The sequence below is a fragment of the Daphnia magna genome, linkage group LG3 (assembly GCF_020631705.1).
Source record: "Daphnia magna isolate NIES linkage group LG3, ASM2063170v1.1, whole genome shotgun sequence".
NCBI lineage: Eukaryota > Metazoa > Arthropoda > Branchiopoda > Diplostraca > Daphniidae > Daphnia > Daphnia magna.
This window is the reverse complement of record NC_059184.1, coordinates 8,644,845-8,668,931: the sequence shown is the minus strand read 5'-3', so window position 1 is coordinate 8,668,931 and position 24,087 is coordinate 8,644,845. Positions and strand designations below refer to the sequence as shown.

At 40.6% G+C, this 24,087-nt stretch overlaps 1 long non-coding RNA gene and 2 pseudogenes across 1 annotated transcript; 2 read left to right on the top strand and 1 right to left on the bottom strand.

The window, feature by feature from the left end:
* Positions 1-15,169: 15,169 nt before the first annotated feature.
* On the bottom strand, positions 15,170-17,775 carry LOC116931910 (annotated as a pseudogene).
* Positions 17,776-18,768: 993 nt separating this feature from the next.
* LOC123470362 lies at positions 18,769-20,254 on the top strand (annotated as a pseudogene).
* A 3,046-nt stretch (positions 20,255-23,300) lies between these two features.
* On the top strand, positions 23,301-23,885 carry LOC116932276. Its single transcript, XR_004399485.2, has 3 exons — positions 23,301-23,418; positions 23,495-23,650; positions 23,710-23,885. It is a non-coding gene; the product is annotated as an uncharacterized LOC116932276 (long non-coding RNA).
* Positions 23,886-24,087: the final 202 nt, after the last annotated feature.

Sequence of the window (24,087 nt, the reverse complement as noted above, 5' to 3'; positions counted from 1 at the left end):
GGGTCAGTTAACTTATTTTGATTTTCTACGACAACAATGATCTCGAAATCACAATTTACAGGCCGTTCATCAACTCCCGACATCTAAAAAAAATGGAAATAATGAATAGAAGAAGAAATTTTTGAAAAAGAAAATGACAATATGGATCATTCCCATTCATTTGGTTTCATTAGAAATTAGCAGCCATGCAGATTGCAGCCCACGTTGATTTACAGGCTTACAGCCGGTACAGGCCACCAGAGTGCAGGTCAGTGGCCAGCCAGAGGAAAGAGAACAGAGCTGAATAAGCTGATCAGCCATTCAGGTGAAAAAAATATGTTCATCGCTCACCAGAGGTCTATTTAAAAAATAGATTTTTATCTATTTTATTTTTTAAATTGTGGCTAAATAGTAAATTCGCACATTTTTCCGGTAAATTGCCAATTATCCGCAAATTATCCGTTTATCCGCTTAGTCGAAAATTTCCAAAAATTATCCTGTGATCGGATAATTATCCGGCATATGGAAGCACTGATCGCAACTGTAAATACGCTATAGTCAATGGCTTTGGCGTGTGTAAATTGGCTTCAGCATTTTTATTCGTTTTTAATATTCAAAAGACCTGGAGTGGCACAGATGATTAACAGTGACAAAGAATCCGATGATTCAGCAGAATTTTCAGAGCCAAGTAAAAAAGCGATTAATCACCAATAGCCGACAGTTTGAGGCTCATGTACGAACACATATTTATCATCCATGAGAGTCATATCATTCATTCCGCACTTTTTATGGCTTATCATATTATAACACTCAGATGCCGTTGTATGGATAGGAATTTTCTCGGGCACGATCACTAATTGTCCGGAAAAGGTCCTACATTTCTCACACGGACACGGTGAACATTTCTCCATTTTGCGCAAATAAAGCCCAGAAATTTTACCGCGGCGCGTTCGTCACTATAGATAGCGTAGCGTACTGGACCGGCTGGTAACATTCGCTTTTGGCTTGCAATCGGCGTCGAGAAATTGAGTTATTCCCACATTCAAAAGTTCAGCGCAATCGCACACGGTTGTCTCAAATGCGCGCGCGCGTAGGTAAAAAAGGTATAGCAGTATTATAAATGGTGTTAATGACATTTCTATATGTGAAAACATATGGAAAAACGATACAGGGTAAATTTAACGGAACAATATTATGGCTGACTGTTCTACTCCATCATGTGGGTTTCTTAAATCTAAGCAATGAAAATAATAAAAGAGTAAATATAAACGTAAGGATAGAAATGAAAGAAGAAAATGAAATTTGAAATAGTTTTTTTAAAGGTCAACGATCTTCCGTCCGCTTTTCATTCACTGCGCTACGGCAAAAGGATAGGGAAATAAAGGGTGTCGTAATATAACTGTTTTTTTTTAGTAGAAGGATACGATATTTTTTTAATAAATTTCTATTGTTGGAAAGAGGGGAAAGTGAACTTAATTATCGAAAAGAAAGAATTAAAAAATATTCATTCGTGTAGAAATGCTGACAAGAAAGAAACGGTTTAAAAATTTTAGGGCAAAAGTACGGCTGCCGCGGGGTCACGCGCACTTTCAATATTTTTTTTCTAAGTCCAACACAGGGGAAAAACAAGAATGGGGGGAAGAAGCGGAGGGGAATAAAATGGAATAGGGAGAATAAAGAACGCATTAGTTACCTTCGGCTAAAAGGGGACTTAAAATATTTTCAATATTGCGGCGGCGGAGGGGTTGCTGGCAGTAGAACTCCAAGACAGTAGAACTCCAAAAACAGTGGAATTCCAAGACATTAGAACCCCACTTTTAAAAATATTTTTAAAAAATGTTGGTAAATCCGACAGTAGAACTCCATGTACAATAGAACTCCAAAGACATTAGAACCCCACTTTTAAAAATATATTTAAAAATTGTTAAATCCGACAGTAAAACTCCATGTACAATAGAACTCAAAAGACATTAGAACCTTACAAAAAAAAAATTAAAAATAACAAATAGCATGAGACAATAGAACTCTTCTGTCCGACAATAGCACTTCAATGCCCGACAATAGAACTCCAGCGATTGTTATAAAATATCAAATGCCCGACAATTGAACTCTAGCAACCGATATTAGAATTCTTTATGGTAAAAATTTTGTTTTCCCGGACGATAGAACTCCAATCATTTAAATATTGCATTATTTACCCGACAATAGTACCCCGCAACCCGACAGTAGAACCCCACCACCCGACAGTAGAACTAATATGATTTAAAAAATATATTTTGTTGTCCGACAATAGAATTCCAATACCTTAAATATGATATTTAATGCCCGACAGTAGAACACCAACATCCGACAGTAGAACCCCAACACCCGACAGTAGAACCCTAACACCCGACAGTAAAACTCCACTGAATATTTAAATAATTATTACGGCCGACAGTAGAACTCCAAGACTTTATTTTTCATTTCAATAAAAGTAATAAAATTAGGATTTGGCCCCGATCACATTCTAATCGGGTACACCGCTAACGTTCACCGTTAAAAATTAATCGGGGAAGTTTGACGCGGGGATTTTTTTGTCGGTGTTAGAATCGGTGCTGCAACGATTGCACTGTCTAAGCTCAACTTGGTCTCCGCGAGACGGTCCCGAAGGGTCGAGACCATCACCGCTACATCCCAGAGGGACTCTGATTGGCTCTCTCCCTCTCCTGACTCAATATCCCCTCCACCCCGCAAAAATTTGCAATTATACCAACATTGGATTAGTATATGGATATATAAATCGTTTAAAGTTGGGTTTCTGACTTTGGGATACTATTGGCATTTTGATATCGAACAAGAGCAAAAATTTGAAATTGTACCAGCATTGGATTAGTATATGGATATATAAATCGCTTAAACTTGGGTTTCTGACTTTGGGATACTATTGACATTTCGATTTCGAACAAGAGCAAAAATTTTAAATTGTACCAACATTGGATTTGTATATAGATGTACATATCGTTTAAATTTGGGTTTCTGACTTTGGGGTACTATTGGCATTTCGATATCGAACAAGAGCAAACATTTGAAATTATACCAACATTGGATTTGTACATGGATATATATATTGTCACGTGGTCAATGACCACGTTATGTGATCCGGTTAGTATTCAATACTACCGGACGTGTGACGTCAGTGTTTCCGCCGTATATAGTTCCCCTCCGTAGTCGTGTATCGTCTCTCAGTTTTAGTCTTGTTAACCGTGAATACAACGCGTTGCTACATGGTGGAGATGCAGAACCTCCGGTAAGTTTTTTTCGTGGTTGTGTTTCTGTTTGATTCTGTGCTGCGGATGCGGTGGCTGTCAGGGACCCCTGAGAGTCGACGACCCAACTGGTCTTAGCACCTAAAATTGTTGGGGTACGGGGTCACGGCTCCGACCGTAGGTCGATCGGGGGAAGCCTAACGAAGGAGAGACGCCGGGGGGAAAACGGTGAAAAGGGTTAAGGCAGTGCAGACGGGTACATTGAGGGAACGTGGATAGTGGAAACCGTGAGCCGAAGTGGTCGGCAAGAATCGGGGCAGTGAACCGTGAGCCGAAGAGTTCGGCAAGAAGCGGAGAAGTGACCGTGAGCCGAAGGGGTCGGCAAGAATCGGGGCAGTGAACCGTGAGCCGAAGAGTTCGTCAAGAAGCGGAGAAGTGACCGTGAGCCGAAGTGTTCGGCAAGAATCGAGGCAGTGAATCGTGAGCCGAAGCGTTCGGCAAGAATCGGGCAGTGAACCGTGAGCCGAAGTTTTCGGCAAGAAGCGGAGAAGTGAACCGTGAGCTGAAGTTTTCGGCAAGAAGCGGAGAAATGAACCGTGAGCCGAAGAGTTCGGCAAGAAACAAGTGGTGCGAGGATTGCGGGAAGTAGATGATAGGAGAGGAGGACGTAAGGAGCGGGGAGAGAATCCGAGACGCTCGGGGACGATTCGTGGCACGGGGTAGTTGGGGGATACCCGAGATCGGGAGTGCATCCCAGGGGCGGGCGAGGACGCGCAGTCGACCGTTGAGGGAAAGCGGAACGGAAGAGCGAGGAGAAATAGAGGACGGGGTTAACGAACCCCAACAGGAGCAGCAACCGGCATCCGTTCGGCAGGAGTATCATCTCACATTCAGTGAGGAGGAAACTGAGCGGTGGGAGGACGCTGAAGAGGAAGAAGGATCGGGAGAACACGGAGAAGAGCAGCCGGAGTGGGATTTCACGGATTTGAGAAGAAGATCATCGAATATCAGTAGCTACATCCGGGGATTCAGAGCAGCTCAACGGCAAGTGGGCGCAAGGCACGCGATGGCTCGGTCCCCGTGGCACACGCCGGACGGACAGGTCGTGTGCTACGGGTGTGAAGGGATAGGACACATACGTTGCGACTTCCCGAGCTCCCAGCGAGAAGGAGGGGCACCACAACAACAACAGCAACAGCAGGTGCGATTCGCTGGAGAGGGTAGGCAAGTAATTGGTATAGTAGGGACACAGCATGTAGACCCGAAGGTACTAGCATAGCCAATTCTGAAAATCGACATCCAGAGGATGATAGTACTGGATGGTAGTACTGGATGTGTTGTGCTGGGGAAAACGGGTGGCTGCCGTGATAGATACAGGGGCGGGAGTGTCCGTGTGTTCGCCCAAATTAGTGAGAGAACTAGGGATAACAGTGACACCATGGCGCGCAAATCGTCTAGTATCAGTTGCCGGCAAGGAGATTCAACCGGGAGGAGCTGCAATGCTGTAAGTATCAGATGGGAGGATGACCGTCGAGGGGGAGGCTTTGGTTCTGGATGGCGACATAGACTTACTTCTGGGGAAGGACATGTTGGAAAAACTTGGAACGCGGATGAAGATTGGGGCGCTACCGGAGATCTTCATTGGAGACATTGCCATCGGAGCACTGGTGGAACCATCCCAAGCATTGTAGAGGACCGAAAGGGTGTCGACGGGTAAGGTCCTGGTTAGCGGCGTGGGAACAATCGGACAGATGGCGATAACCCACTTATCGGACCACAAACAATGGATCGAAGAGGGGACGGTGTTTGGAATAATCGAGCCAGTGACCGAAATCAAGGAGGGAGACACGCCAGTAGCCGTCGCGACAGCAGGAGCAGAGAAGAAAGCGCGTCGGTAGCACGAATTTGAAAGCAGGATTGGAGAAGGATTAATTCCGACAGACAGAGAAAAGATCCGAGAAGTGTTAGTGGAATATGGCGACTATTTTTCGTGGCTCGGAGACCAACTAGGACTGTGTACGGCAGCAGAGCAGACAATAGAGGCCGGGGGAAAGGACATCCGTGACCGAGAGGCTGAAAATAGAGAGACTATACCCCTGGACGAGGAGGTGCAAAAAACTTGAAATGAAAGGATGGACGATCAGGTGCGTCGATCGACACGAGCCCGGGTGCCACCGGTACGATACGGACAAATGCCGCAGGTGGCAGTGGGGGCTCTTCTCTTTCTGCTAGGACTACTGGGACCGCGGATGGGGGAACTTTTCCCACCTACTCAACTGCGGTCGTTAGACGACTCAGTAGACGATTCGGAGAGGGAAAAACGAGCGGCGGAACATCATACATACCCATTCGAGCTATGGGGTGTGGGAGCTGCGTTGTTTATGGCCAGTGTGGCTGTGTGCAGCATCCTGTGGTGCTGCGGGAGAAAAGGAGACGTTAATATGGCCGAACTTCGGGAACGCCTACGGATAGTGGAGGAGTTCGTAGAAGAAGAAATTAAGAAGCGACGTGTGTGGCGGTGGAGTACCATGCATTGTCTCACCGAAATAGACAACCGTATGACAGCACATGAGGAAACTTGCTTGACGACACTGCGTGATCTGGAATCGTCCATTGAGCATCTAGCCTAATGATTATGTGTTTTTTTGGGGGGGGGGGGGTCCCCTGTATCATGTAACAATGTTCCCGGTTTTCTTTCGGGAGGTTATGTTATCAATTTAAAACCTAATAGGACTTATATACGTCAACGTAGTTTATATCTTTTTGTGTTGTTTGGGTTTTTTTTGGTTTTTTTGGTAATGCATTCGGGGACGAATGCAGCTAGAGGGGAGGATGTCACGTGGTCAATGACCACGTTATTTGATCCGGTTAGTATTCAATACTACCGGACGTGTGACGTCAGTGTTTCCCCCGTATATAGTCCCCCCCGTAGTCGTGTATCGTCTCTCAGTCTTAAGGCCCGTTCAGACTACACTTTTTTTCCCGTATTCCGGAGTCCGGATTTTTTTCAAGAAAAAAAATCCGGACGACGAAAAAAGTACCCGTTCAGACTGTCTTTTTATTTTTCCGATTTTCTGAAAGTCGGCGACAAATTTAGAAGACGTTGCCAAGTCACGCTGCGCCGTTTCTAGCATGAGTTTGATACAATTTACCTAGATGGCTTCGTTTTTGACAGTTCGTCTGCAGTGTTGGTTTTTTCTGAATGCTTTCCTCTTATTATTAAATGGAAGTGGAGGTAAAACACATTGAATTTGAGTTTTGGAGATGGAAAATAAAATGAGTATAGCCCTTATTCAAGCTTGGCGTTTATTATCGGCCATTATTATCAAAATTGTCACTTCAAATTCAAAACAACAATAAAAACAATTGTAAAACAAAACTGAAACAGTTGTACAGTTTATTTGTTGTTGCTCTACAAGGTTAAAATAGAACAATACGCGTAAAAATAAAAAATTCTGATTGGTTGGACAAAAATCCGGTCTCAGAAATCCGTGAACAAAAAACCGGACTCCGGAAAAAATTTGAAACATTTCTAATTTTGAAACACGGATTTCTGAGCCTGGATTCCTGACTTTTTGGAGAAAAAATCCGGAAAAAAAAATCCGGACACCGGAATCCGGGAAAAAAAAGTGTAGTCTGAACGGGCCTTTAGTCTTGTTAACCGTGAATACAACGCGTTGCTACAATATCGTTTAAACCTCTATTGATGATTAATTTCATCACGTTAGCTATCCTTGGAAGGCAATTCTTGTCGATAAAGGGTACCTCCTATAATTACAAAATATTCAATTTCCTTAGCCCAATCCGGTTTGGATTGGTCATATTTCTCATCAAACTCTCCTTTCTCCAAATAATTACGAATGGCTACACAAAATTCATCTTCTAGTTGTTTTCAGAAATCAATTTAACATTATTCGGTTCTGGTTGAATACTGGCTGGATAAACAGTCTGCGTTTTGATGGATCCGTCCAGGCCTATACTTTAATTCATAATTTGTTACAGCTAATAGTATAGCCCATCTACCTAATCTACTGTTATTATCTTCCTGATTTTTCAGCGATTGCCAAAGTCGATGGTCACTAATAACTTCAAAGGGTTTATCCAAGAAATAATGTTGGAACTGTTTAATTGCATCAATTACGGCTAGTGTTTCTTTTTCGGTTGTACTGTATTTCATTTCGGCTTTTGTCAATTGTCTACTAGAGTAGACTATTGGATGCTCTTGCCCATGCTGCATTTGAGACAGCACGGCTCCTATTCCATAATCACATGCGTCGATGAAAAGCAAAAATGGTTCGTTAAAATTTGGATAAGCGAGGACCGGGGGAGTTACCAGAGAAGTGCGCAATTTCTCAAAAGCAACCTGTTCCACCGTTCCCCACGCAAAAGGTTTCCTACTTAAATCTTTATGCGTTAATCTAGTTAACGGCTTAACTATTGAACCAAAATCTTAAATAAATCTCCTATAATATCCGGAAAATTCAAGAAATTATCTTACTTCGTAAACGGAACTTGGTGTTTTGTAATTCACTATTCCATCAATTTTACCGGGATCGGGTTTAATACCGTCCGTCAAAATAACGTGACCTAAATAATTTACGGAACGTTTTATTAACTGACATTTGTTAAGCATCAATTTTAAATTTGCTGCTTTCAATAGGGTTAAAATATCTCTGGTATTGTAACAGATTCACTGGGTTTAAGGGATGTATTCAGTCATAGACAGCTTACACGACACACACACACAGCATTACACAGTAACAGCACTGACAGCACTAACAACTAGTCTGAATCACTACATTGGACTGCCCCTCTGGCCGGTGATAGACGGGCTTTTGAGTCCTCTGATATCCGGCCAGAGTGGCAAAGTCCATTGACATCGCACATTTGCATCTCCTAGCATCCGGCGCTAAGCGACAAAGTACATTGGCACTACAATATCTCTTAAGTGATTTTCAAAAGTGTTTGAAAAAATGAGGACATCATCCAAATAAACTAATGCTTTACTTCCTAATACGTCTTTTAGTACATAATTCATTATTCGTTGGAAAGTGGCTGGTGCATTACACAAACCGAATGCCATTCTTTTAAATTGGTAAAGGTTATTTTCAACAACAAAAGCGGTTTTTTCGATATCTGGATCATGAACCTGAATTTGCCAATAGCCGGAAGCTAAATCAAGAGTCTTGAAGAATTTTTTTCCACATATTTGATATAAATTTTCGTCAATTCTTGGCATGGAACAATAATCTTTCTTTGTAATACCGTTTGATTTCCTATAATCGACGCAAAATCTTATTTCTCCATTCATTTTCTCTGCTAATACCACTGGTGAAGCCCTTGGAGACTGCGAGTATCGAATTACATTGGCTTGAAACATCTCTTGCACTTTGTCTTCCAATAATTTCCTTTGGTTGTTAGTTACTCTATACGAGCGCTGTCAAATGGGGCCTCGTCCTTCTGTATCAATTGTGTGTTTAATGAGGTTAGTATTCCCTAGTTCCGAATCTTTTGAATCAAACAAGTCGTGAAAGTCATTTAATAATTTAGAGAGCGGTGCTTGAATTTCAGGGTCGACTTCCGAAATTACAATAGGCTCGGTTATTTCATTAGGCTTAGCTTCTCGTTGGTTTTAAGCTATTTTCTCGATAACTTGATGGGTAATTTCAATTACGCTCAACTTGGTGTTTCTTGGAATTCTGACTTGCTTTAACGAATGATTTTTTACTACAATATTATATGTTCCATCTCCCGATACTTTTCCGATAAATTCTTCGATATAAACTCCAGCCGGCCAATTTTCTACTGGTGTGAATATAAATGCTGTTTTATGATAAACATACGGAAATGAACCCTTTAATTGGCCTACAATTACGAGCGACGTCTGACGAGATAGCGTTGTCTTTTTGACCGTCGTAAATTCCATTTTCGGTACCCTAGAGATAGCTGATGGACCTTGCTCATCTCTTGCTAAATAAATGCTTTTGGCTGCTTCTCCATCAAGCTTAATGCATGTTTCTGAATTGCGTCGCATCCAAGGATACAATTTTCAGAAATACCATTTGTAATAATAAATTCTTGCTGTAACATCGCCTCTCCCTATCCAACGGGCAAAGTCCCTTTTCCCAACATGTGTAACTTTTTCTCCCCTACATCATATAAATCGAAATCAAGCTGACTTCAGATCACCTGACCTCTAGGAGCAACTTATTAAATAATCTCTCATGAATAATACTTTTAGATGTGCCTGTATCAAATAATGCTTGTAACGGGACCTGCAAAATTTTTAATCGAATTCTTGGAGTTGATTCATTCGTAATGGTTGTTAATTTTGTGACTTGTCGGGATTTAAAATGAGGCTCTTCATCAACTGACCCGAAGCTGCAGTTGATCCTTACTGGTTTCCCTGGTGTTGAGGGGAACTTGGTATGTTTGGCCTATTGGTGCTTCTGAACTTAGGGCAATAATTCAATTTATGGTCGATGTCACAGCACGAAAAACAAACTGGCGGCTGAGCTTGTTCTAGTAATTGACGTTGATAATTGCGACAATTGGACTGCACAGGACCTCGGTAACCACAAAAATTGCAAATAACTGACAGTTGTGTAGACTTATTGTGGGGATAGTTTGTAGACCTTGAGAATGACGAAGTACCGTTTGTAGGCCTATTTTGCGGGTTTGAAAACTGTCTCTTGCCGTTATTGTTAGAAAAACGCTGTGGCGATGGTCTCGCGTTACCGTCTTGGTTAGCCGTCGGCATTTGAAACGAGGCCTACTTCTTATAAGATTCGTTCGACGGGTACGAAACGTTTTTCCTATTGAGATAGATTTTGTTCACGCTCTGTACAAGTTCATTAAGACCATCTGTAATCTGCTCGCTCTCGGTTTTCTTTTCACCTATCGCTTTCTTCTCGTGGCGAATATTAGCGACTGCCTCATTCACCATTTCTTTCTGGTCTATCACCATCTGTTTGAGCTCTTTTAACTCCGCGTTGTTGTTGTCATGTGAGCCATCAATGGATCGAATAAACTCCTGCTTTTCACGGTCGGTTTCTAACGCTTCTAGCCTGCTTGCATACACACGTGTTGATGCGACCAGTTCGTTAAAGTCTCTAAAATCTTTATATTTAACTTTTGACTGCAATTTTTAATCTAAACCCTCAATAAATTTTTGCATGCGATTAACTGCAAACGATTTTTCGGAATGACCTACAGGATACGTGCATTTAAAACTCTCCTGTAGACGTAGCGCATAACCAACAACTTTTTCACCTGGCTTACGTTTGTTTTTTTTAAATTTCTTTAGGTATAAGTCAACATTCTCATCACCGTGAAAATGATCAAGCAAAGTCTCTTTGATCGAATCATAATCATGCGGCTGATCTTTCAAAATGGCCTGAATGACGGAAAAAGCTCTGTCTGTTAATTTGGCACGCAACATTTGGATAGTTTTCTCTTCTGACCATCCTGACCCGTCTACTAAACTCCCAAAAGAATCTAACCAACAGTCGAAACGAGTGATTGGGCTTCCGGTAAACGAAGGAAGTAACTGCAAACAGGAAAAAGCATGCTGTTTATTTTGGAAATGATTTAGATCTCTAGCGGTTGCCGCTCTACTGGGAAAACGACAATTAGCCATAGGGGAGAGTGGGGTCATACAGGACACGTACCAAACAGGACAGTAGCAGTTACGGTTCTTGGTGATGATGAACTGGGGGGGGGGGAATACTGGGATGTTGTCAATGTCAATTTCTATATGTGACAAAAAAATCATCGTGAAATTCTTAAAATACTCGAGTTATAGAGGGAAAAAAAAAGAGCACTGTCTTTACATTTTTATTTACAGCACATTTTTTGGTATTGCCCACGCTTTGACTCGTCAAAAATTAATATAATAGTTAAAGAAGCTAGTTAATTCATTTACTTATACAGAGCCGGTATAAATTTTTTTTTTACGGATTACTGTTTAAGAGTTGTTAATGAATTAAAAATAGACCCTCATTAGGGGTGATACTGGATACTGTTTTAGGGGTACAATTGGAAGAAATCGATTTTTTATGGGCGGAGCCTAAGTTGGTCCAGTCATGGTCCAAAAGTGTTGTCTGCTTCAAACAATTTGTTTCACTAACAATCGATCAAGAATCGATCACGCAATATCTAAGATGCCCCTCCCAAAATTTAATCTACGCTAAAATAGATATTCTATTGATGAAGTATTTAGGGAAATTTTTTTAAACATTAATAACTAGAAACTTTTAGTGCAATTAACCGTGTCCAGTATGGGACACCCTCTGTCCAGTTTTACCGCCACATTTTTCCTCAACAACAATTTAACCCCTATTTTTCGAAATTCAATAACTCGTAAACTATATAGCGATGGCAATGAAAAAAATCCCTAATGTTATATGTTATATAAACAACGCTCTTTACACTAATCTAATTTATTTTAGCATAACATTGTTACACAATGAATTACAGACAAAACTAAGTTTTTGTCCAGTATGACCCCGCGCTCCCCTATTGCTATTTAGATCTGCCGACTGAAATCCGAAATTTCCCTGTCGCAAATTATGAGTTTTCTGAAATGCTACTCACAGACGATCGAGATTATCCACAATATCCACCGGGTTCCTGGGCGGTGGAATCGACGTATGGCAACATTTGATCGGGGCCCGATTGAAAGATGGCCGAATAGGGCGGTGGTCGGCGAATCGCACCTGTCTTGGTCGTCGAACAGCTCTCACCTCCGGGGGCAATACTTGCTGTGGGACAGCGGACTGCTGTGGTACCTCTCCCGCAGTATTCAACGGTAGGAATCGTCTCAGTCATGTCTTGGTTTGGGAGAGTGTTTGGTGGATCTCCTCCGCGAGTTGTACGTTGTTCGGGTTGTTCGCTCCCGGGAAGTTGTCTAATTTCCTCAGCAACGAGTTGATCTCTGGGGCCAACGTCTCCAGTGGGGTTAATAAGCGCAGTTCTCGCAGGTATAAAATTAGATTGCGGATGTCCACCAGAAATGTCTGTTGGTAGGCCAGCAGTAGCGTTTCCGAGTGAATGGATAACTCTTTCACCTCGTTATACAGGTGAAGGTAGCGTTCCTCTCTGTGCCTGATAGAAGACCCAGAATCCTGAAAAAAGTCCAGAATTGTCTTGTCTTTCTACGGCGTGACGTTCTGCAGCTCCGGTATGCAATAAATCTGACTAAGCAGGAATGTCAGGAACTGTCTCGCGTACGATGTGAAGATCGATGTCAGGTTGGATGCTGTTGCTCCAATGTCGCTGTCTTCTTTGCCCGTGCGTGTAGTTGCACTTGTAGGATCAACATCAGATGTCTCAGCAGGATTGTTGGTTCCGTCCACACCGTCACTGGATTCGGGTCGACTTGGTAAAGGTTCGACGGATTTCTTTGATCAACCAAATCAGCTGTACCGAGATCTTCGGATCGGTTGATTGGTCCGCTTCTCTCTCCTTCGGGCTCTTGATCGCAAGGACTAGAAAAGGGAGCTGGCTCGTCTTGGGCTGAAAGATCTTCTTGTTATCTCTCTTGATTTTGTTGAATAGGTGACGAAGACTCACGTTCAGGTGACTTTCCATTCGGAGTGTTCTAGTGAGGGGCGGTTAACTTTAACGATTAACGAAAACTTCCGTTAACGAAGCCTTTTTTGGTCCCCTTAACTAAAGAATAACGAAACGATGCAAAATGAAAATGACCGTGAATTTTTTTCGTTATTTACAAAATAAATATTGAGCAAATAGGAAAATTGCCAGAAATCGTCATTCGATCAGACGACTACATAAAACTTGGCATGGCCGCATAAGACAATACGTCATTTAGTCTTCTGTTCTAGTGTTTTCTGAAGTCTTATCTCATGTTCTGCTCCTTTAAGCAATTTTTTGAAAGAATATAAATGGGAAATTATCAATAATGGCTGAAAACTATGTATCTGACGAAGAATTTGAGTCAGATGAGCATTCTTATTCTGCCGCTCAACAATCGAAGAAACGCCATGTTATACATAACTTCTTTGTGTACAGTATAACGACAAAAAAAAGCCAATGCAAAAAAGAAAACTGCAAGACATTTGTAAGGACGGGGAATGGTTTTCCTTACTTTTAATATTGAATTTGGGGAATAGTTGTGTGTGATGATGATGAGTTTATTGTTGCACAAAGTTTTTGCCAAAGACCAGGATAACAGTTAACAAGACGATTCCGATTAAAAGAGACTTACTGACGAAGACTGCAGAAAACTAAAGGAGACTTTACTGAAGACGACTGTAGGGTGAACTGGTGAAGACTGCAAAAGAGACTGGAAGATGAATGAAAGGCGACTGAAACAAGACTGAAACAAGACTCACTCAAGACTGACACAAGACTGACGACAATCGGGGAAAAGGGAAACATTTATACGAAAGAGCAAGGTCACTTAGGGTTAGGTGTCGCAAAGGAAATTAATATTTTGCGTGTAAATGTAACACCTATGTGAAGAATTCACACGTTTGAGGGCCAGGTAGAAGGGAGATTAAAGGCCGGAGCCATCGGTAGATGACCTATCGGTGGAAGAGGGGAAAAGGATGTAAGCGTCGGAAAGGAGAAAGGGATGTAAGGAACGTGACAGGTCGTTCCTTACACATTGATAAATGGGAAAAACACAACAAACCTGAAAAATCATCTAAAAAAGCCCTGTCATAAAACGGTCATAACACAGAGTATGCTCATTATGTAAAAGAAGTTTCAGACCAAAGAGATGCTAACTCAGCCAAAAAAAGCAAAGATACGGATATCAGATCAGTAAACTTCAACAAACCAACCTACTCTATTGAAGGGAATCATTGTTTATTTCATTATTTGTATAGGCTTTATGTTAAGACTTGATGCACAAAGTGGAAAGTCTGTATTAGAAAGAGGCAGAAACCATACACGAGCGAAATACTGGCACACCTTACACACATCTCTACTCAGCACACTCTGAGTCCCATCGCTCCCTTCCGTCGGCTGTTGCTTGCAGCACCACTCGTGGCCAAGTCATAACATGCCTTTTTTTTTTTTCATAACGAAAATTGAATACGTCTGCGGGGGAACCAGCGAGTGCCGTGGAAAAAGAAAGAACCTATGGGGGCCATCCTAGACCGAACTACCGGTTCAAACATAAACGAAAAACTAAGCGAGAATATACTGGTGAATCGGAACATAAGGCATACGATTGATTAAGAGGTTCGGAAGCATGGGGACCCGAATTCAATGCAAGGTCTTTGTTAAAGACGCGGAGGAAAAATTATGGCTTTATGCGAACGAACAAAAATTGGTATCTATTTGGCCCATGATTCGTCCGGATACATTCTGGAAGGGGCGCGGTTTCTGGACGATAGGCGTCACGGCTGGGCTGGCTGGGCCGGCTGACGACGGCGTCTGAAAGGGTAATGTGGCTGGACCGGAATAGCTGGTGGTACGAATGCCGTAGCGGGCTGCACTCTCTAAGAAATATGTCGGTAATTTTACCGAGAAAATTCTCGGTAAACGACGTCCAGACTTCAGTGTCGGGATTTTTTTACCAACATAAAAATCGGAAAAAATACCGAATACTATTGTCGGTTTACCTCTGAACCTCCCGACATTTATTATCGGCTTTTGTCGTCTTTAGAATCGTGAATACACCCCCTCATTATTTCCAAGGCCCATCTGTCTGGTCCCCCTCTTCCTCTAGTCTCATTTTTCAAGGACTGTCTGGATATATCTATTGAGATGACCTTCGATACTATACCGTATTTAAAAAGGGCATATTGTGTAATAGATTAACTTAATTGTTATTTAATAAAATTATTAGGTTAATTCGATAGCATTTTCGGAATATTAAAATGGAAACTTCCTTCCCTATACCTTGTATGTGCGTTATTCTTTAATTCTATAGACTATAGCAAAGAGTATACACAATAAAAAATATTTTTGAAATTTTCCTTGTATTAATCAGTCATTGAAAAATTCATACACAAAATGTCACTGCTGATTGGAGGGACCCTGATTAGATAATACTTGCAAAATTTTAAACGAAATGTCGTTGACAACCAAAGATTTACAAGACCTTTTTTTTTTGCTGGGCTCTGACGCCTCTTATTCAAAATCTACAACATGTTGCAAAAAGTTGTATACCAAGTTTAGGTGTTCAGGGAAGCTTAAGTTAAAAACATGGTACATAGCAAACAAAATTGCAATTGAATCGGCGGCAGATGACGAAGGAATTTTGATGGGAACAAGGTCAGCTTTTAGATATCGACGGTCTCCGATGACGATTAATCCTGGTTGGATCATGCCGTCGGTTTCAGCTTGTCGAAGTGCTTCGGCTAAATTAGTTCTTTCCTAAAAATTTATATGATTAATTTAGTCTTTTTTGTTCAGTTTTATTTACAAACTACTGGAAAACGACGGACAAGTTTTTGTGAAATCATGTCGGGATTGGGAAGCGTAGTCCCTTTAGAAGCTCTAGACGGACGTGGGGGGAAGAGAACAGGGAGCGACAAAAACACTGCGAGGCTTCTGTCATTGGCCGTATCTGACATTCAAATGAAATTAAGTAAATGAAATTAAATGGGATTCATTTTAAGGGAGACTAATGCATATATTTCATACTTAGATCAAACAGAGGGTCCTAGTAGGAAAGAATGGCAACCGCCAGCGAAAGATCCTCAAGTGGCACCAGAAAATCCCCGGTAGAGAATAAGATTTAAATCAAAAACCCATACGCGCAATACCTAATGATGACATATAATACCGCAGCCTTTAAAGTTGTAAATCTGGGGAATCGCTTCACAATATCAGTCAAGGTAGGTTTTTTTAGCGGCTATCCATTTCCTGCGGATGTCCAATGTGTCACGATGAAATTGAAGCATTTTTTCTTTATTCTCTGCCGTTACATGATTTTCTCGCATAAATCGCTCTTTTTCGGCCAATCCTATGTCAACCAAGATTTCGGCTGAATCTTCTATCTTTCTATAAATACAAATATTACGATTTGAAATACATATATTGTATATATATTACTATATATATGTAGTATATTAGATATATAATTAGTAATCTAGTGATCGATGCAATGGAAGGAATCCGGGCTATCCATCAATACCTTTTTGTGTAGCTACGATTGACGGCTCCTTTATTTTTGTTGTCTGATCTGCGGTCTCTTACATAGTTTAATAGACGGCCAACGTTGGAATTGCTGTCATACCACGACGAATATACAACTTTATCTGCGGTGCTTGCAGAGTCCTTTGCTATTTGGAAATGAGCGACAATCGATCGGGCCGCTTTGTAGAACTCCGCCGGCTTGGGCATTGAATTCCTTAATGTTTTAGATAAATATTATTAAAAATGATACAATACAAATTTATATTAGGAAATGTAAATGGTGACTACATACATGCCCTTGTGCTTAAAAAGCCATTTTCCTACTGCAATATTGATGCTTGAACGGTCGCTTTTACTAAGTTGCGCGTTATTTTCATCCAGTCGGGAGAGTAACGCATCAACACGACTTTTGCTCCAGCCATTTCCCTTATTATGTCGCGGATGGGGTAGTAATCCTAGTAACGGAGAAGGAAGTAAATATTAAAACGTACGAGCGAATTTATAACTCATCTATACTTCTAAAGGATCCATTGACATCTCTGGAGCAGTTTCTTGTAAATTTGGATTATCAGAATCCGAATCCCGGGCATTATTATTGTCAGAAATGACGACGGTAAACTTTGCGGTACCACCGACAGAACAAAGGGATGAAAAATCCTCCTCCGTGGCCACGGGAAAATCATCGAAATGGAGTTCGAGAGAATCAAGGGAGGTTTCAAACCTGTCTGAAACTGTTAATAAACAAGGCAAGAAATACATCACTTGGAGTTATTTGGGATAGGATCAGCATAAAAAATAACCTTACTCTTTTGTTTCAAATCCAGCAGCGTATCTGCATTAAATATCGCCGTTAGTCCCCTATTTTTCACACTCACTTTACAAAGGTGCATTCCTAATATTTTTTTTTTACTGTAATACAGTCTTCCGAAAAGTTTTCTAACAATAATTGTAAGCACAGCAGTCACACTCTCACCGTCACACTCTCACCGTCACACGCAAGCCAAACTATGAAACAATAAAGATCAGCAGCGCACCCTGAATCTATTCCCTTTCGGCTGGCGGCAAAAAAAGATTACTCTTCCCCATAAAAAAACATTTTTTGTGAAGACAAAAAATTTATAAAAGAAATTTTTGGGGGCTAACGTAGAAAACACTTTTGGGGTATGGTCAAACTACTGTGCGGTATGAGAATTTTACTACTTAACAATTTAGTTTGATGGCGGGTTAGAAATTATGTGGTATTTTAACCTCACGTAAGCATTTCCGTCAGAAATGCTGTTATGAAGATCCAAGGGGTGATAATCAAAAAGTTCTGTAAAATCAAGGCAAATGGATGTAGCAGCAATTGGTATTTTAACATGATATGCATGTAATTGTGAATTAAAACCCACAGTTTGTAATTTTCGTACTAACAGAACGCATGTTTTATTTTCACGGACGATAAATTTTATTTCACCGAATTGCAACTCGAAAGTTTCTTTGCTAGTAACGACCAGAGATAAGGAGATGGCTCACTCCACGTAAAGCCCAGCAGTCGACATTTTCCCTCCTCCCCTTCTCTAGCAGACAAATTCGACTGCGCTGCTCCTTTCGGCCAGCTCCGGAATCATGGCTGTACTTGGCGGTAAAGACGGTATGGTTTAAAACGTGAAGGGGGAGCGCTACTGGGAAATCCTTACCGCCAAGTACGGCCATGTATAATTACATTTATGTATAAAAACATATGATCCTCATACAGTTCTTCAAAGTAGTCCAACATGACGTCAGTAAGGGAGGGCGCATACGCGATTTAAGCCGGCGGTTTAAGGTTGTTGATTTCAGCAGGGGTATTACCTTTGTCGACTTTTAAACAAGAAAAGCCACCGAATTTTTTCATTTAAATCTACCAATGACATAACTTTGCGAACAGTTATAAATTCATGCAATACATTCCCAGTCTCAAGTGGCAAGTGCATGCTGTCGATGTGGCGATTCTCTGAGGTATGAAAAAAATTTAATTCATTCAAGCAGCTATTTTTTTTAACGCCTCTCACATGCCGTAAGCGGTCATCAGCTGAAAACAATTCTAAGTCATCCTGATGGGATTCTTTGTTGCGCAATAGGAACGAGGACTCCAAGAAAGGTGTACTTCTTTCCTGTACTGTACCGTAACACATTGAACAGCAATTCTCCGTTTTACTGAAATTTTCAACAAGTCCAAATATTTCATTAGGGGCTGTTCATAAATTACGTAATACGTTTTAGGGGGGGAGGGGCTCTGACAAAATACTACGGTTTGTTTCAGGGGGAGGGGGGTATTTCCTATTTTACTACGTAGTGTGCGGAGAAAAAAATTTTTTGAAAAAAAAAGTAAAATTTGCTGCGGTAGCCTGGGGTAAATGGGGAGGAGCTTCCAGACAGGCCTAGACATGAAAGGGAAATCCCCATTGAATGGCAAACTGGTTGTTTCGTTTCGTCTCAGTTAGTCGTTGACCCCAACCTTGGTCAACAATGTCTCAGCCTATTATTTACCAACAATTATTTGAGGCATATTGTAAGGCTTATCCAGACAAGAAAAAAGAAACTTGCCAAAAAGAACTTAACAAAGAATGGGAGTCAATAAAATCAAGTTTAGAGAATAAACCGTTGTTGATAAAACCAAAAGCTGAAGAATATCTTAAAAAGCTTAATGCTATTGCTGCGAAAAAAAAGGTGGATTAATGCAATTTTTCGCCAACTCATCGATATCTCATTTAAAAACAAAAACAACCATAGAAAGGCCCCAAGAACTAGAATTTCAACCTGATTCGGATCAGTTTTGTGAACCTTTATTGACGGACTCTGAAACAGAACAGAACATTTCTTCAAAAATTACGAGTTCTGCGAAAAGGCCTGCCCAAGAAGCAACTAAAAATGAAATTGATCTATTAAATGGGGATTTGGTTGGTCTTTATAATCGACAAAAAATGGACATGCTAACTATACAGTCATGCTTGCAAGTTTCTTTAGCAGGCAAATGGGTCTATATCCTTTCATTTTGTTTGGATGGAAGGGATACTATGGTGCCTACCATACCTTCGTTTTCTTTCCATTCTTCTCTTCCTCTACGTTTCAGTTAATTTTCCTACTTTTAATGTTGCACCTTTTTCGCGGGTTGCAAAGAAAGAGAAATAGGAATAGCATAAAGGGGTACGGTAGGCACCAAAGTATCCCCTCCATCAAAAAGAAATAGAAGGATTTAGACCGATTAGCCTGCTAAAGAAACTTCCAAGCATGACTGTAGAAGAACAGAAAATTCTTAAGGCTAAGAAAAGAAAGCTGGATGAATGTAAGAAAAAACTTAAAAATTTACAAGATCGCCAACAAAATCAAAAAAAGTTCCGTGATAATCGTCGAGAAGCTCTTAATTCAGCTGTTGTTGCTGACCCTAATTTAAAATCAAAACTGAAGATCAAGGACTCTGGCAGTGCGGGTAGGCCTCGCCTCGAAGAAACACAGCCTTTGTTGCTGTCTGAAATTGTCCGAATCGCTAGGCATGGATCAGCGGCTCATGAAAAGCGACAAGATGAAATCTATCGTAGCATCTTAACCTTGGATGATTTAACTGAGCAACTTACTAAAGACGGATTTCACGTGAAAAGATCATCAGTGTACCTTCGATTACAGCCTAAAAGGAGTAGTAGCCACCAAGGAAAGCGCCATATTGACACGGTTCCAGTGAGACTTATTCGGGCTCAGAACGACTTTCATAAAAGTCATCCAGATCAGAGACTGTGTCAAGCAACTATACGTACCATGGATGAACTTGCATCTCTTTTGGGACCGTCAGAAGTGTGCTACATCTCTCAAGACGACAAAGCAAGGTATTTATAATTTCAAATAATTTCTGGCCTTTTATTAGAACTATTTTTCTATTGTCACTGTCTTTTTATTTACTGCGGTTATAAAATTAACGTGGAATTATTGTTTATTTTCAAAAGAGTGGCTATAGAGATAACGGCAGCAAATGTACAGGCCCCTATGCTTATGCACATGCAATATCGGGTAAAACTTCCGGACCATGATTGGGTTGTCGCAGCTGGGCACAAGCTCATCCCATCTGTATATGAAGGCATAGCTGTTGACAGAAATGGCCTAGGAATGCCCGGTGCTGTCGGATATTCAGGTCCAACTTATGTCGCCATTCGCTCCGGCAAACATTGTTTTTCAACTGCTTTAAGTCATTGTATGGACTTTGAACGATTACTGAACCTCCCTGAATTCAACTCTATAACAAAAAGTTCAGATGAGAGATGGAAGCCGATTGTTATGTTCTCAGGTATAAAATCAAATTGATGAATGAAATTTAATTTCTAACACTTTTTGTATAACTATTTTCTTTCTACTAGTTGATGGGGGTCCTGACGAAAATCCTCGTTACAACAAAGTAATTGAAGTTGCAATACATCACTTTGTGTCACACGATCTTGATGCGATTTTCATCTTTACCAATGCACCAGGTAATATCAACTTTATAACAATCCTATTGGATGAGATTTTTTACACACCCATATACAAAACGCCTTTTCATTATATTTTCACATAAAAAGGCAAGAGTGCCCATAATCGAGCAGAGCGAAGGATGGCTCTTTAAGTCACCCACTATCTGGGTTAATTCTTCCTCATAATTACTACGGGAACCACCTTGACGCAGCTGGTAAGACCATCGATGTGGACCTTGAAAAACAGAATTTTGAAAAAGCTGGGACTACTCTGGCAGAGGTATGGAGCAAAGTAGTATTTGATGGATATCCTTGTGTTGCTGAATATGTGGATCCGAATTATTATGAATTCAGTCAAGATCGGCTCAACGTGAAAGATCAGTATTGGTTTTCGGAGCATTTTCGCATGAGCCAGTACTTTACGCAAATTGTTAAGTGTAAAAATCTAATGTGTTGTATTAACGAGCCGAGAAGCTCATACTTGGCCGTTGTTCCTACGCGGTTTATTCCTCCTCCGATTCCATTGATCCAAACTGACAAAGGGTTAAAAGCTTCTGATCGTAGTGGCTTTGAAAGTCACGTCTTTCCTTCTTTATTTTTATCGCTCCATCTTTCACGCGACTTATTGTCTAATTCAACTAAAGAATTCCTTACGCTCCCATATGATCTTTACACACCCTCTGTTCAGTCGCAGTTATTGGATCGAATTTGCCAAAAATGTTCGCTTTATTTTGCATCGAAAGTTATGCTGAAGAGTCACATAATTATACACAAAAAGAAGACTCAAAGCGCAAGTGCAGTTGTTGAGAAAGAGTTCATCGTCACCAGAACTAGACCTGTTCGCATCGCAGCGATGCGACAGAGAGAAATGATGGCTATCATTGTATCAGATGACAATAATGGCTTAGAAGCAGAGGACGCAGAATGGATTGACAAAGACGAATTGGATATTTCTGGAATCCCACCATTTGTCGAAAAGCCCTCGATCTTATCGTGCCCAGTTGTGACGCTTGAAGAGCATTTTGATAATCCATGGGAGAACGAAGAGTGAATTAAAAAATAAGTCATATCCTGCCTATTAAATTGTTTATAACCTAGTTACACCCAGAATCAATCAATATTTGTGAGCAAATTGTTGTTTCATGTAAAAGTTAAACGGTTGCTAAAATACAGTTTTTTAAACCCTTTATTTGCCTACTTTTTATGATATAGTTTTTAGGGGGGGTCTTGCCGTTTACTACGTAATTAGGGGGGAGGGGGTTTCCGATTCTACTCAGCTTACCACAATAGGGGGGGAGGGGGTCCAAAAATAGTAAAAAAGCTACTACGTAATTTATGAACAGCCCCTTAGTTGCCAAACTATCGCCGCAAAACTGACTAATAGCTCCAAATATTTGCATGTGCCCTTTGCCTTTAATTTCTACAGCAATACCGTCGGATTCGAGAATTTTAATATCGTCCGTGATTTTTCTTAAAATAGTATCGAAGCCGTAAGTTTTTAAATCCAAAGAATTAGCCATGGCAACAAGATGAACCTTTTTAAAATTACCACTGTATATATCGTGTATGTACGCAAAGTAATATAAAATACACCTACATTATGAATTATTGCGTGACCTCGAAGAGGGTTCGTTGTTCCCATGCCGTCGTAGAATAACTGAATTCTCAAACTGATTCTGGTTTTGTCCGAAAACAGTTTATGGCGCTTAAATTTTGTCGCATCACAGTAATTTGAATATACCCTGTCGGTTGTTTTACGAAATAAATTTTCGTTTAGAATAACTGTCGCAAATTTTTCATCGAGAAATAGATTTTCTATAATACTATGAATGGGGACATAATAAGCTTTATCTGAAACGGTTATATTATTTATATCCCCGTCCCGTAAATAAACCTCCTCTCTCTTACCTAGCACAATCTCTTTTGGGCTGACAAACAACGGGTTTTCAGATATTGACTTTTTAATTTTATACTCAGTGTTAAGAGAACGAAGCGATTGTTTTGATTTGTCGATTTCTTGTAACACAACTGACATAGCAGGATTTTGTTCGCAATTCAGCAATTGTGACAGTTTGTTGTGTATGTTTTCAAGTGTGGACTGAATATAGCTGTCAAAAATCACCAGCAACTCACTAGCGCAATTAAATGTTACTGAACTTTTACTGACTAAACACAACACTAGTTTCGTCTTGTGTTTGATTTCAATAGCAAGATGTAACTGAATTATTGTACTCTATGTTTTACCCGGTTCTTTCTCTCTTTTTTCGTAAACAATGAATACCAAAATGTTTCCCATACTTATGGTACAGGTGACTCAACCCCGCCAGGGTGGGGGGGGGTAACTTTTTTTGCCTACCCCTCCTTTTCATATAGCATGACTGTCTCATAACAATAGTGTGGGCGTCTACGTCTGTTGACTCACAGGCCCCCACACTCCTGTTTTCAGACAGTTATGCTATTTGAAAGGAGGGGTGGTCAAAAAGAGTTGACAAATGGCCTTGGTTTTTCATCACCTATTCATTACTTGTTTCGAACCACCACTGCGATGTCTAGCCCGGCTTATCTGTATCCTTTCATGGAGCCTTACGATGCAAATAAAGCTATCGAAGCCCTTAAAGGTATAGAGGTTTCCAATTATTTTTTCGTAGGTAGAACGCATTACGTTTCTTGTCTTCATCAAAATTTTTCATTTAGTTCTTGAGGAATATTTTACTTGCTCTCGCCAAGATGCAGACGCTATTTTGAAGCCTGTACGCGAGGCGATGGCAATAGTAGGCAAACGGGCAAATGAGGAGTTCCTCATTTAAGCTATTTTAAATCGCCGTCGTCGAAAGAAGCATTACGATGACGGTATTATTTTTGCATGGTCAGACTTGTGACTTAAATAATTGAGATGTTTAATTTATTAGATAAGAAAAGGCCAGATGGTAAACCCGGGTGTGTATTCTTACCCAACAATGAACAAAGCCATTACAAAGGGAACAATCTAGATGCCGTATTGTGTAATCGGTGTAGAAATCCTATTATTTTAAATTAACTTTTTCTGTATAAATCATTGTTATTTCAATACAAAACCTCAGGCTAACTTTTGGTTGTCGCGCATCACCCTGCCTACGATCACTGTTTGTCTTCCACCACGCCCCTTTAAAAATTTCCCAATTTCAATGTGAAAAAAAAACATCATTGTATGGATTTTCGGGGTAAAATAGTCCGAAAACCGACATATATATCGTCAAAAAAATACAGAGAAATTAACTCGAATTTTTTTACCGACATATTTCTTAGAG